The following is a 19,904-nucleotide window of genomic DNA, read 5'->3' as shown; positions in this document are numbered from 1 at the left end:
TTTACAAGTGCAGTTTTTTGTGCATAATTTTACAATAAAAATATATGCGCTCTAAGGATGGACTTGAAGCAACAAACAAGACACAAATCAAACTTAGAGGCAGAATCCATGAAGAAATGTGAATGCAGCTGCTCTGATATCACAAACACTGCTATGGCACATCAAGATTACTCTAGTCTAGCTTGAGTACACCCCTTCTCAGCATTTGTTGGTAAAGTGGTGGGTTGAGGATCTGGAAGACAGCCTCAGAACAAAATGTTTTGTATTCATATGCTTTGAAGTGAACATTGTTACATCAGCATAAAATAACCCAATGCTTTCCAAACCGAAAAAATAAAATCCTCCAGGTCCTGCACATTTGGTTTTCCAGCATCTTTTGCATATTTCAGCCTTTTCCAAAAGATACTGTATGTACTGTATGAGTTCCCTTATTTTACATTGAGGAAAATTAGAGGACTCATAAACAACTATTACCAAAGGTGCAACAAACATTTACTGATGCTCAAAAAGGCAACGTGATGCATTTAAGAGCTGAGAGTAGCAACACCACTGTCCATTAAGTGAACTGCAGCCAGCAACTTATTGCTCATGCACATGTAACACGTAAGACTAAATGTGATTCAAGGCCCAATACTCACGCCGAAAATCTGATCTCTTTTCACTCTTCACTTAGAAGTTAAAAGAAGTTGGAAATACCTTTGCAGCAGTGTACTGTTAACAAACATCCAAATGCCATCCACGCTGTTAAGAGCACTTGTTTCATGTGTCACTGAATGGGAGGGAGACTCTTGGAAGTACTCATAACCGTCACATCCTTTTGATTTTCCCAGATGTCCCAAGTTATTCACATAAAAACTGCCTTCAGGCATTCATAGACAGCCTAGGAAGTCAGGGAATGGCTTGTGTTTTAGGTTTTGTTTCCAGCTGTTCATGCATTGGGAATAAAAAAAGGAGTTAATACGTGAAATTCTTGCATATAGCTCTTTTAAACAAAATGTGACCCTGAACCACAAAACCAGTCATAAGGGTCATTTTTTGAAATTGAGATTTATACATCTGAAAGCGAAATAAGCTTTCCATTTATGTATGTTAGGATAGGACAAATGGCCTAGATGCAACTATTTGAAAATCTGGAATCTTGAGCGTGCAAAAAAATCAAAATATTGAGAAAATCACCTTTAAAGTTGTCCAAATGAAGTTCTTAGCAATGCATATTACTTATCAAAAATGAAGTTTTGATATATTTACGGTTAGGAAATTTACAAAATCTCTTCATGGAACATGATCTTTACTTAAAATCCTAATGATTTTTGGCATAAAAGAAAAATTTATGATTTTTCCCCATACAATGCATTGTTAGCTGTTGCTACAAATAGTCTATTACCCGTGCAACTTAAGACTGGTTTTGTGGTCCAGGATCACAAATAAGGAAATGTCAACACCCTCAGCTCTAAAAGCACTGTGCATCAGTAAATGCATCTTTTGTAGTAGTTGTGTATGAGTCCCTCAACTGTCCTCACTTCAAGATTGCTCACTTTAAGTAGGCACAATGAAAGGTGCAAGGTATTACTGTCACTTCATGGGTATGGTTAATAGAACCTATATGAAGACATATACTGCTATATATTCTTAATTGGAATATTAACCTAAACAATGAATAACAAAAAAGACTTGTCCAGTATTGCTAATTTGTGTCCACTTACATCCATACATTTACATTTATATACATTATTTATTTAGCAGACACATTTATCCAAGGTGACTTAAAAATTAAGAATAGCCTTCAACAAAGTAATTCATGTTTAGGAGGCAATAACAGGAAAATTGCTAACAATGCACAGTTTCAGTCGTCTAGAATTGTAGAGGTTAGAACAGGGAGAAACGTACAAAATTATAGGTTGTTTTATTTTTTCCAAAAAAAAAAAAAGCAGGATACAGTGTTATCATATATATATATATATATATATACAGTGAGGAAAATAAGTATTTGAACACCCTGCTATTTTGCAAGTTCTCCCACTTAGAAATCATGGAGGGCTCTGAAATTGTCATCGAGGTGCATGTCCACTGTGAGAGACATAATCTATAAAAAAATCCAGAAATCACAATGTATGATTTTTTAACTATTTATTTGTATGATACAGCTGCAAATAAGTATTTGAACACCTGAGAAAATCAATGTTAATATTTGGTACAGTAGCCTTTGTTTGCAATTACAGAGGTCAAACGTTTCCTGTAGTTTTTCACCAGGTTTGCACACACTGCAGGAGGGATTTTGGCCCACTCCTCCACACAGATCTTCTCTAGATCAGTCAGGTTTCTGGCCTGTCGCTGAGAAACACGGAGTTTGAGCTCCTCCAAAGATTCTCTATTGGGTTTAGGTCTGGAGACTGGCTAGGCCACGCCAGAACCTTGATATGCTTCTTACAGAGCCACTCCTTGGTTATCCTGGCTGTGTGCTTCGGGTCATTGTCATGTTGGAAGACCCAGCCTCGACACATCTTCAATGCTCTAACTGATGGAAGGAGGTTGTTCCCCAAAATCTCGCAATACATGGCCTATATACATCCTCTCCTTAATGCAGTGCAGTCGCCCTGTCCCATGTGCAGAAAAACACCCCCAAAGCATGATGCTACCACCCCCATGCTTCACAGTAGGGATGGTGTTCTTGGGATGGTACTCATCATTCTTCTTCCTCCAAACACGTTTAGTGGAATTATGACCAAAAGTTATATTTTGGTCTCATCTGACCACATGACTTTCTCCCATGACTCCTCTGGATCATCCAAATGGTCATTGGCAAACTTAAGTCGGGCCTGGACATGTGCTGGTTTAAGCAGGGGAACCTTCCGTGTCATGCATGATTTCAAACCATGACGTCTTAGTGTATTACCAACAGTAACCTTGGAAGCGGTGGTCCCAGCTCTTTTCAGGTCATTGACCAGCTCCTCCCGTGTAGTTCTGGGCTGATTTCTCACCTTTCTTAGGATCATTGAGACCCCACGAGGTGAGATCTTGCATGGAGCCCCAGTCCGAGGAGATTGACAGTCATGTTTAGCTTCTTCCATTTTCTAATGATTGCTCCAACAGTGGACCTTTTTCACCAAGCTGCTTGGCAATTTCCCGTAGCCCTTTCCAGCCTTGTGGAGGTGTACAATTTTGTCTCTAGTGTCTTTGGACAGCTCTTTGGTCTTAGCCATGTTAGTAGTTGGATTCTTACTGATTGTATGGGGTGGACAGGTGTCTTTATGCAGCTAACGACCTCAAACAGGTGCATCTAATTTAGGATAATAAATGGAGTGGAGGTGGACATTTTAAAGGCAGACTAACAGGTCTTTGAGGGTCAGAATTCTAGCTGATAGACAGGTGTTCAAATACTTATTTGCAGCTGTATCATACAAATAAATAGTTAAAAATCATACATTGTGATTTCTGGATTTTTTTTAGATTATGTCTCTCACAGTGGACATGCACCTACGATGACAATTTCAGACCCTCCATGATTTCTAAGTGGGAGAACTTGCAAAATAGCAGGGTGTTCAAATACTTATTTTCCTCACTGTATATACAGTGGGGCAAAAAAGTATTTAGTCAGCCACCAATTGTGCAAGTTCTCCCACTTAAAAAGATGAGAGAGGCCTGTAATTTTCATCATAGGTATACCTCAACTATGAGAGACAAAATGAGGAAAAAATCCAGAAAATCACATTGTAGGATTTTAAAGAATTAATTGGTAAATTCCTCGGTAAAATAAGCATTTGGTCACCTACAAACAAGCAAGATTTCTGGCTCTCACAGACCTGTAACTTCTTCTTTAAGAGGCTCCTCTGTCCTCCACTCGTTACCTGTATTAATGGCATCTGTTTGAACTCGTTATCAGTATAAAAGACACCTGTCCACAACCTCAAACAGTCCAACTCCAAACTCCACCATGGCCAAGACCAAAGAGCTGTCAAAGGACACCAGAAACAAAATTGTAGACCTGCACCAGGCTGGGAAGACTGAATCTGCAATAGGTAAGCAGCTTGGTGTGAAGAAATCAACTGTGGGAGCAAGAAAATGGAAGACATACAAGACCACTGACAATCTCCGTCGATCTGGGGCTCCACGCAAGATCTCACCCCGTGGGGTCAAAATGATCACAAGAACTGTGAGCAAAAATCCCAGAACCACACGGGGGGACCTAGTGAATGACCTGCAGAGAGCTGGGACCAAAGTAACAAAGGCTACCATCAGTAACACACTGCGCCGCCAGGGCCTCAAATCCTGCAGTGCCAGACGTGTCCCCCTGCTTAAGCCAGTACATGTCCGGCCCGTCTGAAGTTTGCTAGAGAGCATTTGGATGATCATATGGTCAGATGAAACCAAAATAGAACTTGTGAAAACCTTGTGAAGACTTACAGAAAACGTTTGACCTCTGTCATTGCCAACAAAGGGTATATAACAAAGTATTGAGATGAAATTTTGTTATTGACCAAATAGTTATTTTCCACCATAATTTGCAAATTAATTCTTTAAAAATCCTACAATGTGATTTTCTGGATTTTTTTTTTCTCATTTTGTCTCTCATAGTTGAGGTATACCTATGATGAAAATTACAGGCCTCTCTCATCTTTTTAAGTGGGAGAACTTGCACAATTGGTGGCTGACTAAATACTTTTTGCCCCACTGTATATGTACATATATATATATATATATATATATATATATATATATATATATATATATATATATATATATATATATATATATATACATGCATACATAAGCAGTGCCTTGAAAAGTTTTTGCCCTTCCTCTTTTGTATTTTTTATTTATTTATTTATTTTTATATTTGTCACTCTTAAAAGATTCAACAATTAATAAATAGGTGTGACAAATATGCAAAAAATAGAAATAAAAAAACAGGAAGGGGCAAAAACTTTTCACAACACTGTATGTATATATATATATATATATATATATATATATATATATATATATATATATATATATATATATAAAATTGTTAATCCTTTTGGTTACACTTTATTTCGATAATCCACTTTAGACATTCTACTAACTTTAAGTAACTTTGCAGCTACATGTCAACTAAATCTCATTAATTTGCAACTATATGTCTGCTAACTCTCAGAGTAGACTTTTAGGGTAGGTTTAGGGTTAGTAGAATAAGTTGATATACAGGTGCTGGTCATATAATTAGAATATCATCAAAAAGTTGATTTATTTCACTAATTCCATTCAAAAGTGAAACTTGTATATTATATTCATTCATTACACACAGACTGATATATTTCAAATGTTTATTTCTTTTAATTTTGATGATTAGAGCTTACAGCTCATGAAAGTCAAAAATCAGTATCTCAAAATATTAGAATATTACTTAAGACCAATACAAAGAAAGGATTTTTAGAAATCTTGGCCAACTGAAAAGTATGAAAATGAAAAGTATGAGCATGTACAGCACTCAATACTTAGTTGGGGCTCCTTTGCCTGAATTACTGCAGCAATGCGGCGTGGCATGGAGTCGATCAGTCTGTGGCACTGCTCAGGTGTTATGAGAGCCCAGGTTGCTCTGATAGTGGCCTTCAGCTCTTCTGCATTGTTGGGTCTGGTGTCTCTCATCTTCCTCTTGACAATACCCCATAGATTCTCTCTGGGGTTCAGGTCAGCGAGTTTGCTGGCCAATCAAGCACAGTAACACTATGGTCATTGAACCAGCTTTTGGTACCTTTGGCAGTGTGGGCAGGTGCCAAGTCCTGCTGGAAAATGAAATCAGCATCTCCATAAAGCTTGTCAACAGAAGGAAGCATGAAGTGCTCTAAAATTTCCTGGTAGATGGCTGCGTTGACTGTGGACTTCAGAAAACACAGTGGACCAACACCAGCAGATGACATGGCAGCCCAAATCATCACTGACTGTGGAAACTTCACACTGGACTTCAAGCAACATGGATTCTGTGCCTCTCCACTCTTCCTTCAGACTCTGGGACCTTGATTTCCAAATGAAATGTAAAATTTACTTTCATCTGAAAAGAGGACTTTGGACCACTGAGCAACAGTCCAGTTCTTTTCTCCACAGCCCAGTTAAGATGCTTCTGGCGTTGTCTCTGGTTCAGAAGTGGCTTGGTAGCCCTTTTCCTGAAGACGTCTGAGCGTGGTGACTCTTGATGCACTGACTCCAGCTTCAGTTCTCTCCTTGTGAAGCTCTCACAAGTGTTTGAATCGGCTTTGCTTGACTGTATTCTCAAGCTTGCGGTCATCCCTGATGCTTGTGCACCTTTTCCTACCCAAATTCTTCCTTCCAGTCAACTTCGCATTTAATATGCTTTGATACAGCACTCTGTAAACAGCCACACCTTTCAGTAATGACCTTCTGTGACTTACCCTCTTTGTGGAGGGTGTCAATGTTCGTCTTCTGGATCATTGCCAAGTCATTCAAAGAACAAGAGATACCCAGAATTTATACTGTAGGGATGGTCGTTTATTCAAACTCAAATGTAAATATTCTAATATTTTGAGATACTGATTTTTGACTTTCATGAGCTGTAAGCTCTAATCATCAAAATTAAAAGAAATAAACATTTGAAATATATCAGTCTGTGTGTAATGAATGAATATAATATACAAGTTTCACTTTTTGAATGGAATTAGTGAAATAAATCAACTTTTTGATGATATTCTATTATATGACCAGCACCTGTATACTTGCAAAGATTCTTATATTCAGTATCTTGCATGTTGTGGACCCATCAAAATAAAGTGTTAGAAGATATTAAGCAGACAGTCTACTAATACCCTAATGACTGCTAGTTGACATGTAGTTGCAAAGTTACTTACTGTTAGTAGAATGTCTAAAGTGGACTAATAGTGTTATGTCTCTTATGCTTATCGAGGCTGCATTTATTTGATCAAAAATACAGTAAAAGCTGTAACATTGTGAAATATTATTGTAATTTTAAATGTTTTCATTAAAATACACTATAAAATATAACATGCTTTCATTAAAGATGTTTATTTTAAATAATATTTTAATGTATAAAACAAACATTTCAATTTTGGTTTTACACTGTAGTATTTTAAGAAAATAAATAGTTCTTGTGTTTCAGTCAGTAAGTTGTTGTATTTGTCTGGTTGCCTGGTATTTGTTGTTGGAACAAGACAACAGTGTAAGGTGTAAAGAAAGTATGAAATGTGAAGGAAATTTTAAATGTAATAATTTTCAAATTGATCTTAAAATCAGTTGATCATAAATGATAACTAACATTTCAATTTTTCCTGCAGGCCTAACCTTTAAGTGCATTTTGGGAACAGAAATGTTCGATCCTTGAGTAGTGTTGAAATAGTCAACACATATAGACAAAGACAAGACGGCTAGACATCTGTCTGAAAATATTATGATGTTGTGATTTGGGGAATAAGATGAAGTAATCAGTAACAGAGGCAGGTTGCTGATTTTACATATAAATGAACCAGTCATATTAAAGGAGAATGATGTAATGTGACACAATGTTACTTTTGCTATGCACCTTTGCAATATAAACTCTTGTATTCTTTTGGTTGGGGGGCTATCTGTGATTGGTGTGAGGTCCTCCCGGCTGTGATTAAAGCATATTCAAAGGCATTGTCTGGCGTCTCTATGGCGGAAGATGTTTGTTTTATTCATCTCTGAATTCAATAATGAAATGCCTTTAACTGAAAATTGCGTGTTTAATCTTATCATTATACATTACTGACACTCTATCCTCCAATTTGATACTGTTAAGTGCTTTGACACAATCTGTATTGTTAAAAGCGCTATATAAATAAAGGTGACTTGACTTGACTTGACTATTATATTTAGTTAAATATGCAGTCTGTAAGTTTTTCCTCTTTATCGCCATCTCTGTTTTAAAACTGCAATTGCAGTTATTTGCAGAATTATCTTCTTTGTGTGGGTTGAGCACCGACACGGATCTTCAGCACAGATGAATCTAATCTTTTAAGGTGTATGTGTGGGTTGGCAGTCAATGCACCAGTGTGGATATTCACTATACTTCAGAATTACAGATATTACATCTTGAAAGTATGTGCAAAATAAGAAGTTTCACCGGAAAATGTCATCTAAACAAGTAAGTAACATGTCTACCAGTTTTGTTCTGAACAATTAAAAAAAGGTTTTGTAATAAATTGCACTACCAATGACGATTGATCGCAAAGTTATCTCAGATCACGTCAAACCGAGCAAATTATTACTGTTATACTTTGTTCTGAAATTGTTAATGTCAACAACATCAACATTGCTTGACTGCATGTATTTAGTGTGTATTAGTGGTATCTGTAGATTTCAAATTCAGTGGAATCTAATCTCTAATTGTCATACCATTCGAATGTCATTGAAAGAAATTGTTATTTTAACCTCAAAAACTCTTTCCAAAATGACGTTTAAGTATTTCAGCTGCTGTAAGAAGAGGCTACAAATGATCTGCCACCTGTAGCATCCACATGATATAACCTACTAGGACTCCTTTTTTATGTATGCAGATAAGTAGTGGCAAAGATGAACGGCGGCAAACTTTGAAACCAACCTAAACCACTCAAATTAGAAAGCATTATTACAAGGTTACCGTTGTGAAACGGGCTAAGGTAAGGAGATTTTGAACACTGATTGGTTATGTACTTTCTCAGTAATTGATTTTGGATCATTTTTAACAAAAAAAATTACAGAATGCAGCTTTAATAAACCTTCTTTGCAATTGGATTCACCTAATTTTATACTTTCACTTGCCCTAGCATTACACATGCATTGTGAGAAGAACAGCAATCCAATGACTTTGAAAATCTTGCAGTGTGTCCTTGCACTGTCATTTTACTATTTATTTATTTTTTCTCCTATGCAGACAATTTCACGTTGGTATTTATTTATTTTTCACATGGTCTTTTTCCTCACTTTTTAAAGAGACTGTAGGGATTGTGTCCTAGTATGAAAATATAAAGATTAAAATTTAAAGATGTCTCCCATTTTAAGATCTATTGTCCATTCCTCTTTTTCCAGATACGCTTGATTTTTTTCCACATACAGATCATTACATTGTTCTTTAAAATTGCCACCTACAGTATGCATCTTCACAAGATGATTGAATGTTTTCTATTCCACATCTTTTACAATTAAACTTATTTGCTTTCCCTAGTGAAAAAATAGTATACTTAAGTACAATTTATTTGTATGTACTTTAGTATAACTAAATATATTTGCGGCAGACTATAAATTGGTATACTTAAAGTCTGCTAAATTGGAACAACTAATTTTGTACTAAATGCATTTTAGTTGTGCAAAAGCAGTGCTGAAGTTCAAAAAGTTGTAAGTTGCTAAAGTTGTAATAAATAAACTTGTTTGTGCTAAAGTGGAACTATTCCAAGTATACTTAAACACTTTAAGTATAAAAGTTTTGAAATGCAGAATTCATTCAGCATAAACTTCAAATGTATTTTGGTGACATTGCAATTGCAACTCAAATATAAGAGTGTTGAACATACATTAATATTACACTAATAACAAACTGAGGTCATAATATCCCTTACTTTTAGTGACTTTAAAATGCATTGCAATGGCATTCCAGGTAAACTTGAAATGTGCTAATGGCACAATTATTGTGTGCTTCAAATGCAATAAATTAACCTTTATAAATAATGGCACAGCTTAAGAAATTGCCTTTTACTAACACCCCCAGCATACCAGCCAACTCAATTATCCAGAGAACATTAACAGAACATCAGGCCAACAAGTCCTCCAACTCATACGACCGTAAAGGTCGTTTGTCACTATCCTCCAATACGACCCATACGAGCGTTCCCTAGATTAGCGCTCCTACCAGCAACAGGAGATGCTACAGATACTTTCGCCTAAATGCATTGTGGGTTTCTTTTAAAATGCTTGCTATTTGCGTTTTAAACTCTCCCGGCTATTCGAAGTGTTGTATTGCTAAAAAGATATGGATTTTAGATAACTTCAAGACACGTAACTTACAGGTAGAGCTTCCACCCGTCTCGTAAAGTAACGTTAGTCGAGTATTTATGAATGAAATTATGTCGTGTTTCAAATCGATGTTTTGCAAAAGTACAGCAAAACCGATTGTTGGTGAATTTCAGAGCTCATGAAAGTATAAGGTGAGGAGAGACTGACTTATCAAGCCCCCTTCACTGAACATACTGTAGCCTATATTTAAGCCGATGTTAAAATCACATTATTAAAATACTTTAAGACACTTTTAAGGGGTGAAGGAACAAACAAATATCAATACACAGAATGTGATATTGCCTCTTTGTCTTAGGTGAGAACTCATACAGCGGCCTTGTTTACTTAAATTATATGACAGCATACAATACAAACAATCCTCACAGACATACAGTACATTATATGGCCTTCACACAGCTACAGGATCATAAGATGAGTTGCTTCATTCATCCCTTATCGACACTAGTTGTTGGGTTGTGTGAGCATGCACATGTCATTGGGGTTATGAAGTGGCGTCCTCTTTCGAAGGTTTTGTCCAGTTAGTTTATATGGGTATGTATGTGTGAAAATCAATTTGAACAAGTTTCAAACATGTTGTAGATGGAATTAAGAACCTAGCCAGTGTACTTTCTTAAAGATGAATATATATATTTCATCCTTCCCCAAATGCATTTGTATAGAAATAACTACATTTAGAATGTATTTTCAGTTAGGACAGACATGTCAATCTATTTTTAGTATACTTATCATGAAAAAATATATTTTAAATATAATTAAGTATATTTATTTTTCACTAGGGTTGACTTAATCTGTTTTATCTTTACTTATCTTGTTAATTTCTGCATGTCTGTTTATACTTTACTGCATCTACATTCACTCTCGTCATGCATTTTATGCATTTGGGCTTTAGTCATTTCTAATATGATGCAAATTTGTATAGGGTCATTTTGTGTTGACTCAACCAAATTTCAGAAACTTCCCTGGCTCAAATTTTTGATTTTGTCTTTTTTTTTTTGAAGAAGAAGAAGAAGACGAAGATAGATAAACATGTATAGTCATGAAAGCCAAAATATTAAATGTTATGGATTTGTGCTTACTGAGTAATCCACTATTTTGTAGGGGAAGTCAAAATGTCAAGTTCAATTTGAGATTCAGAAGCAAATCACAGTTGGGTAAAAATGACTTCAGAAAGATGGCAGCATCATGTTATTTTTACACAGGTCTGTTAGTAAAATCTGTTGACTTTATCCATCTTTGTTGCATTACAGTATCTGCTAATGGTGACCAGTAAAAAAATGGGGAAAAGCATTTATCACATTTTTTTCTCCAAAGTTTGCATTTTTATTTTGACCCCCTCTACAAAATAGTGGATTACTCAGTAAATATACATTGATGGAATTTAATATTTTGGCTTTCTTCTTCATGTATGTATTTATTTCCAGAAAAAAAAAAAAAACTAACAAAATCAAAAATTTGAACTGGGGACCTTTGGTTGAGTTGACACAGAATGACCCTATTGTAACGGGGCTGACGAGACGTGAGACATGCGGATCCAAATGCAAGCTTTTATTTACAGGCATGGTCGAGCAATGGCAAACAGGTATGGCAGGGACAAGACAAAGATTAATCATAGGGCAAGCGAAGGTCGACGATCGGCAAACAGTATCCAGTGGGCAAGGCAGAGAGATAATCCAGGGAACACAAACTATAATCCAGGCAAGGGAATAAACAGAGTCTGAACAGTGAGACAGGGGTAAATACAGGGAACACAGACTAGAAAATAACAAACGTTCCGTAAAGCACCTGACACTAGGGGAGTGAAAAACGCAGGACAATACAGGAACTGAACAGAAACACGGAAAGGGTTAATCCAGGAAACACGGGCTCTAGAGTTGCTACGGCTAGGGGAGCGGTAAACGCATACAATACTCGGCCAGGAGGGAAACAAAGTCCAGGGTTTAAATAGTGTGTGTGATTAGTGATGGTGTGTGATCAGTGCCTACAGCTGTGTGTGCAATCAGTGCAGTGAATGATGGGAAATGGAGTCCATTGTGATGTGTGGTGTGAAAGTCCATGTGGTGAGCCAGTGACCTCTGGTGGTGAATGAACGGAAGTGCAGACCAGATTCATGACACCTATAGTCTTTTCAAGAGACCCATCACCACCTCTTAGAAGCCTCTCTCTTACTGCATTTAATTTATACCTGCAAACAAGTTTGTCTTGTATCAGAGATTCCTACAATTATCCATATTCATATGACTGCTTTTCATTTCAGTCTGATTACATAATGAGAAACTGACATTTCTCTTTATATACACAAAATAAAATGAAATTAAATAAATAATGCAGAAATTTTATGTCATATTCTTCTTTGGATTACAATACATCTCAAATTTCTCCATGATCTTCTGCAGAGTTTCATTTTTGTTTTCAAATGTGATGGTATTATTACCTTCTTCAATAACAACATGAAGAAAAGGGACGGGTGTAACTTAGAGACTTGATAGTGTATTCTGTTGCAACTGAATACAATTCAAACCAAGGTCAAGGTCATTTTTATTTATATAGCACCTTTAAACAACATTAAATGCTGACCAAGGTGCTTCACAGTAACATAATACAATGATAAAAAAAATACAAGGTATCAAAATTCAATGAACAACATAAAACCTAGTAAAAACAGGAATAAAAAATGTACTCACTAAGACCAACATATCCAACAACTATGAATATAGGCCTGAGAAAAGAGATACGTTTTCAATGATGATTTATATCCAGATAAGGAAGAAGATAACCTAACAGATTGAGGTAACGAATTCCACAGCTTAGGGGCTAAAACAGAAAAGGTGAAACATTCTCCAGTTTTTAGATAAATTGCCTAACTCACGTCCTGCTAGAGCTTTCAATCCATACATTTCTCAATTACTTCTTAACCTCTGATGCCATGTTATGTGTTACAAGCCAATCACAGCTTTACAGTGTTAATCAGGAAAATAATGTTCTAGTGATTCTGCTTTGAAGCAGCCCTAAAGAGGACAATAGCAAATAGTCAATTTTTCAGTTAGTTTCAGTTAATTCATTGTTGATTTAATCATCCAGCTCAGTTCAGTTTTCATCCAATAGTGTCTTGCAATCAAGTTGATAATCTCGCCAAATATTAAGTGTCCCCACTCCCCATATATGCAAACCAAAAGGCGCTGTGGCAAGGAACCCAAACTCCATCGGTGACAGAAATAGAGGAAAAAGGATCTAGGCTCAGTTGGGAGGCCAGTTCTTCTCTGGACAGGTAACCAACATGGTGGGGTTTAGTTCCAGGCTGCAAGTCAGATTGTGGATTGGTGTTATTTATTTACAAGACTGTATCATCACTTACACACAAGTGGCAGATTAAACGCATTACATACGTGTATTTTTTTTGGACAGGCCCCTTTTAATAAACTCTGACTCATCATGTGGTATTCTATTATTATTATTTTTTTCTATGTTTCCATTTGCTTTATAACTGTGGTTATCAGTACATTTTAAGATAAAAGTTGATTTTGGTTCAAGTAAATTGGTATAGTAACATAAATTGACAATGGCTACATTGTCATGTTATTTAGCATAATATTTTTACAGTATATGTTGATAATTCATACAGTACGTATTTTGGACATAAAATCTGCTTTGAACGTGTTTCAGGATAATTTATATAGGCACACTTCTGCATTTATGGGGATTTATTACATTCCAAAGTTTGCAATTTCATATTTAACAGCTAGTGGATTTATAATCCACCCAAACCATTATTCCAGTAATGCTCCCAACAATTATTCTAGACATGCAATATGACTATTCAAACGTATCCAATATGCCAAGGACAATACCTGTGCAAACTCCAAAGGTTTTTTTTTAGTGTTGATTTAACTGCCCTTAGACAAATCCAAAGCGTTCTGTGTTGTGCTCCCTCTTATCTTTCTTATCTTTTTAATGTTGTTAACAAAGCATTTCTACACAACCATAATCAAAAACTGATTTTATCATTGCTTGGCCATCAGCAAATGTCTATCCACTGAGTTACTGAGCCCCCACTCTCTTGCAGCACACACAAACAAACATATAAATATATTATATATATATATAGTTTTTTAAAGAATTCTCTTCTGCTCACCAAGCCTGCATTTATTTGATCCAAAGTACAGCAAAAACAGTAAAATGCTAAAATATCTTTTACTATTTAAAATAACGGTTTTATTTGAATATATTTGAAAATGTAATTTATTCCTGTGATTTCAAAGCTGAATTTTTAGCATCATTACTCCAGTCACATGATCCTTCAGAAATCATTCTAATATTCTGATTTGCTATTCATAAAACATTATTATTATTATGTTGAAAACAGCTGAGTAGATTTCAAGTTACTTTGATGAACAGAAAGTTCAGAAGAACAGCATTTATCTGAAACAGAAATCTTTTGTAACATTATAAATATCTTTACCATCACTTTTGATCAATTTAAAGCATCCTTGCTAAATAAAAGTATTAATTTATATAATTTACTTCCCATAAAAATATAATAAAATTATACTGACTCCAAGCTTTTGAATGGAATAGTGTATAATGTTACAAACCTTTTTTATTTCAGATAAATGCTGATCTTTGGATCTTTTTATTCGTCAAAGAATCCTGAAAGAAATATACTCAACTGTTTTAAATATTGATAATAATAATAATAGCAAATAACAGCAAATCAGCCTATTAGAAAGATTTCTGAAGGATCATGTGACACTAAAGACTGGAATAATGATGCTGAAAATGCAGTTTTGATCACAGGAATAAATTACATTTTCAAATATATTCAAATAGAAAGCAGTTATGTTACACTCTCAGAAATAAAGGTACAAAAGCTGTCACTGTGGCGGTACCTTCTCAAAAGGTACACTTTTGTAACTATTAAGTTCAAATATGTACACTTTAAGTACTAATATATACCTTTAAGGTACCAAAATGGACCCTTTAGGTACAAACATGTACCTTTTCAAAAGGTACCACCCCAGTGACAGCTTTTGTACCTTTATTTCTGAGAGTGTAAATAGTACAAATATTTCACAATATTTCTGCTTTTGCTGTAGTTTGGATCAAATAAATGCAGGCTTGATGAGCAGAAGAGTATTCTTTAAAAACATTAAAAATCTTACTGTTCAAAAACTTTTGACTGGTAGTGTGTATATATATATATGTGACCCTGGACCACAAAACCAGTCATAAGTAGCACAGGTATATTTGTAGCCATAGCCAATAGCCATTGTCTGGATCAAAATTAGATTTTTCGGTCCCACTTTATATTAGGTGGCCTTAACTGCTATGTACTTACATCAAAAATTAAGTAGAATGTACTTCTATATTATATTGCAAAACACTTTTCAGGTGGGATACAGGTAAGATTAGGGACAGGTTTGGTGGTATGGGTAGGTTTAAGGGTGGGTTAAAGTGTAAGGGACGGGTCAACAGTGTAACTAATTACAGAAATTAATTACAGATGCTGTAATTACATGCAGGTATTTTAAAAAATATAATTACAATGTAAAAACATGTATATACCCAATAAGTGCATTGTATTAAATTATTAATTTAAATGTTAATAAAACGTAGTTAAGGCGTAGTTAAAGTGGGACTGATTTTTCTTTTATGCCAAAAATCATTAGGATATTAAGTAAAGATCATGTTCCATGAAGATATTTCATAAATTTCCTACCATAAATATATGAAAACTTTTTGATTAGTAATATGCATTGCTAAGAACTTCATTTGGACAACGTTCAGCGATTTGGGCGATTTTCTCAATATTTAGATTTTTTTGCACCCTCAGATTCCAGATTTGGATAGGCTAGTTGTATCTCTGCCAAATATTGTCCTATCCTAACAAACCATACATCAATGGAAAGCTTATTTATTCACCTTTCAGATGATGTATAAATCGTAACTTTAAAAAATTGACCCTTATGACTGGTTTTGTTGTCCAGGGTCACATATATAGCCTATATATATATATATATATATATATATATATACACTGCCCGTCCCCAAAAAAAGTCACACACTCTAATATTTCATTGAACCTACTTTAGCTTTGATAAAGGCACGCATTCACCGTGGCATCATTTCAATAAGCTTCTGCAATGTCACAACATTTATTCCCGTCCAGAGTTGCATTAATTTTTCGCCAAGAAATTGAGCATGACTATGCAATGCAGATTGTTGTGCAAAATAAAAGAGAATGTGGAAATGGCTCCCTTCCTTCAACGCCAAGCAAGGTTTCTGTGGAAAAAAGGGCTAAACCGAATACTGATGGTGAGAAGTCGAGAATCTCCAGTGAAACTATTTTGGATGCGATATTAAATCTGGAAAGAAGGGTGGATGAGAAGTTGGTGGATTTAAATGAACAATCCAAGCAAAGCAGCGTCATGATTGCAAGCTTAACAAAGGCGATTCAGTTCAACACGGAAGAGGTGAATGAGTGCAAAAAAAGAGTCAAGGACTTGGAGATACAAAATGATGATCTTCGCAAGGAGAACCGTGATCTTAAGGACGGGGTTCGAGGACAGGAAAGATACAGAATGAGGTGGTGCCTCCATATCAAAGGCATAGAAGAGAAAAAAGACGAAGATATCAGATCACTTGTCATCCAAATCCTTGGTAAGATTGCACCCAATTAGGAGCCAAAGCTGGAAGAAGCTGTTGACATCGTTCATTGGCTGGGAAGAAGGATGGACAGTAGAAGCAGGAATGGCATCGTGCTATTCGTACAAAGGCGGGTGAAGGAGGAAATCTGGCGACGAAGTAAAGATTCTCCAGTTTGCAAAGCGGAAGGGATTCGATTCGCGGAGATGCTTCCTCGAGAGAATTTGGAGGAAAGGCGAAAGCTGTGGCCACAAATTGAACAAGCTAGAAGGGCGGGCAAGAAGGCTTTCTTTCGAGGTCCGTATGGCTTCATTGAAGGACGACAGATTTATGTTGACGGATGATGTGTTTACAACTTCAGGACAGTGGGTGATTTTTTTTCATTGGCGAGCTCTATCTGTAAGTTACAGGTTAAGCAGAGACTGAGTGTTAGTTGTCAAGCAGGTTTCATAGTTTAATTTGTGTTTTATTTATTTGTTCTCTTTTTTGTTCTAGAGCTAATGGTTAAGGCCAAAACTGTTTTTGGTTCTCTTAATGTTAGGGGCTTGAAAGACATTGTTAAGAGGAAGGCAGTTTTTTTTTTGTTTTGTAAAGGGCGAAAAGCTCATTGTGTGTTTTTACAAGAGACTCATTCGTCGGACTTGGATGCCTCTTTTTGGACTAATCAATGGGGTGATAAGATTTTTTCAGTCATGGTTCTAACTGTTCTGGAGGTGTGGCAATATGCTTCAGCAAATGTTCTGGGGAAGTCGTTACTTATAAAGCTGATGGTAGTGGTCATTGGTTAAAGGTGGTACTAAAAATTGATGGTCTTTTTTTCCATTTTATTTAATATTTATGGCTTTAACAATGCAGCTCAAAATCAGAAATTAATAGAAGATGTTTCTATTGTGATTACAGAAACTAAAGTACAGTACCCATCTGATGATGTTCTAGTAGGAGGGGATTGGAATATGGTTCCAGATGAGTGGAAGGACAGATGGCCTCCCAGACTTATAATTTGAATGACATTTAGAGAGAGCTAAATCCTGATGCTGAATGTTTTTCCTGGTTTAAACCTAATGGTGAGAGCAAATCCACAATTGATTATTGGTTGGTTAGTGATATTGTAAAATATGTGTCTCAATCTTCAATTTTAAGGCTCTGTTAACAGATCATTGCTTTATAGATCTTGTTTTAGAACCCACATTTAAGCAATTTAGAAACAATGGTTATTGGAAGTTCAATGCCCGTCTTTTACAAAATGAAGAATTTTGCAGTAAAATCAAGGAACTGATTAGGAGTTTAGAAATAAATTATTCTTTTGATTGTAATGTTAGTGAATGGGGATTTTTAAAATTCAAAATTAGAGAATTCTCCATATATTTCTCTAAGAAAATAAATAAAGAAAAAAAGGAGTTTGAAAATAACCTAATTCGTGAAATAAGTATGTGTTGTGTTAAACCGGTTTTAAATAATGAGGAAAAAAATAGGGTGATGGAGCTTCAAAATAAATTAGATCATCTTTATCTGGAGAGGGCACAAGGGGCCTTTGTAAGGTCGCGTGCCAGGTGGATTGAGGACGGAGAAAAGAACTCTTCATATTTTAGTAATTTAGAAAAAAAATAGGCAGCAAAGAAACTCCATTGACAGTTTAATGATACAAGGTGAAGAATGCAAAGATTTAAGAAGAACTGAAAAAGAAGGGGGTTGACAGAATGTATTGAAAAGAAAGAGTTGTTAAAAAGTATGAAGCAAGGCTTAATTACACTTATTCCTAAAGCTGGAATTACTTATTACTTAACACTGGGGCTATCGCTGCTAGACTGAAAAAAGGGATTTCTATCATAATTAGTGAAACTCAATCAGGCTTTTTGGAAGGAAGGTCAATCCATAACAATGTTAGATTGGAAGTGGATTTATTTTTCTTTTTTTTTATTTCTATAAAGCATTTGATGCTGTGGAGCTTCCATTTATTTTGAAAACTTTGAAGCACTTTGGTTTTGGAATAAGATTTATAAATTTAATTGGAATGTTATATAATAATATCAATAGCTCTGTAGCTCTAAGTCATGGAACTTGCACACGATTCCCAATTAAAAAATAAGTCAGTTTGCAGATGACACAACGTTGTTTTTAAAAAATTAACAACAAATTCCTTTAGCTTTACATTCTGTTAATATGTTTTCTAAAGCCTCAGGGCTGTATCTGAATTTAAAGAAATGTGAAATGTTAACTTTACACGAGTTTCCTCTGCAGTCATTATCTAATATTCAAATTAAGAAGGAAGTCAAATATTTAGGGATTGTTATTTCTAGAGAGAGAGAAATAATGGAGAATAAAAATGTATGGAATAACACAGATAAATGCAAATCAATATTGAATCGATGGCTGCAGAGGGATCTTACAATCTTGGTTAAATGGTCAATGGTTAAAATCATTCATTTGTAATAACCACTCTTTTTGGTATATTGTCCCCAGTGCAATTTTTTTTTAAAACTAGGTGGAATTAATTTCCTTCTACGTTGTGATTTTGAGTGTACCTCATTACCAGTGAAACTTTCTGACTTCCATCAGCAAGTGCTGCTTTATTGGAAATTATTGTTCAAGCATAACTTTACGCCTCATAACACAGGGATTTGGGCTATTGCCAATTTTTTGGATGATAATGGAAATTTGTTACTACATAAACAAGTTTTGTGAGAAATTCCATCTGCAGTGTACTGTTAATATTTACAATAGAATGATTAGAGCCATTCCAGATGCTTTGAGATTAATGATTAGAGAAGATACTGGGAACCCAGAATTGAGGCAGCTTTCCTTAGAAGGTTATGATTTTTGTGAGAAAAAATGTTTTAATAGAGTTATTAGAAATTTTATTTCACAGGCTTATTATCCAAACGCGATTAGACGGGAATATGTGTTTAAAGATTTTGTTACGGTTGAAATAAAAAAAAATAAAAAATTATTTGTCTTTCCCCTTCCCTCCAAAAGCTAAAGAGATGAGCTTCAAGATTCTAAATGAGATTTAGCCTACTAACGAATTTTTAAGATTAAAATTTAATCTTGAGATAAATAATTGTGTTTTTTGTGAAACAAACATTGAAACTTTAGATCATGTGTTTTTTGTTGTTGTTGTTGTTTTGTGTGTGTGTGATAAGGTACAATCCTTTTGGAGAGAGATGCAAAACTGGTTATGTTCCAGGGCTGTTGAATTCCCACCACTCAATGTGAAGGTAGTCAGGTTCGGTATTTTTCTTGAAAACAAAGAT

The sequence above is a fragment of the Onychostoma macrolepis genome, chromosome 17, assembly GCF_012432095.1.
Source record: "Onychostoma macrolepis isolate SWU-2019 chromosome 17, ASM1243209v1, whole genome shotgun sequence".
NCBI classification, from domain to species: Eukaryota; Metazoa; Chordata; class Actinopteri; order Cypriniformes; family Cyprinidae; genus Onychostoma; species Onychostoma macrolepis.
The sequence above is the reverse complement of the archived record's forward strand: the minus strand, read 5'-3'. Positions refer to the sequence as shown.